Source organism: Triticum aestivum, chromosome 4B, assembly GCF_018294505.1.
Source record: "Triticum aestivum cultivar Chinese Spring chromosome 4B, IWGSC CS RefSeq v2.1, whole genome shotgun sequence".
Lineage (NCBI taxonomy): Eukaryota > Viridiplantae > Streptophyta > Magnoliopsida > Poales > Poaceae > Triticum > Triticum aestivum.
In genome coordinates this window covers 157,554,525-157,554,845 of record NC_057804.1, presented here as the reverse complement: position 1 = coordinate 157,554,845, position 321 = coordinate 157,554,525, and positions in this window count along the sequence as shown.

The window sequence follows — 321 nt, the reverse complement described above, 5'->3', positions numbered from 1 at the left end:
ACTGATATTACACTTGTGACATTTGATAATGATGATTATTATTTTGCTGTGGGACTAACCCGTGATATTTTTGGTACTATCGAATACTCCTGGGATGGTTCTACCTCCGGGATATTCAGACGCCCGACTGTGGCATTTCTTTTAAAGCCCTGTATGTGGTGTCGCTCAGACGCCCGACTGTGGCATTTCTTTTAAAGCCCTGTATGTGGTGTCGCTCAGACGCCCGACTGTGGCATTTCTTTTAAAGCCCTGTATGTGGTGTCGCTCAGACGCCCGACTATGGAATTCCTTTTAAAGCCCTTTATGTGGTGTCGCTCAGAC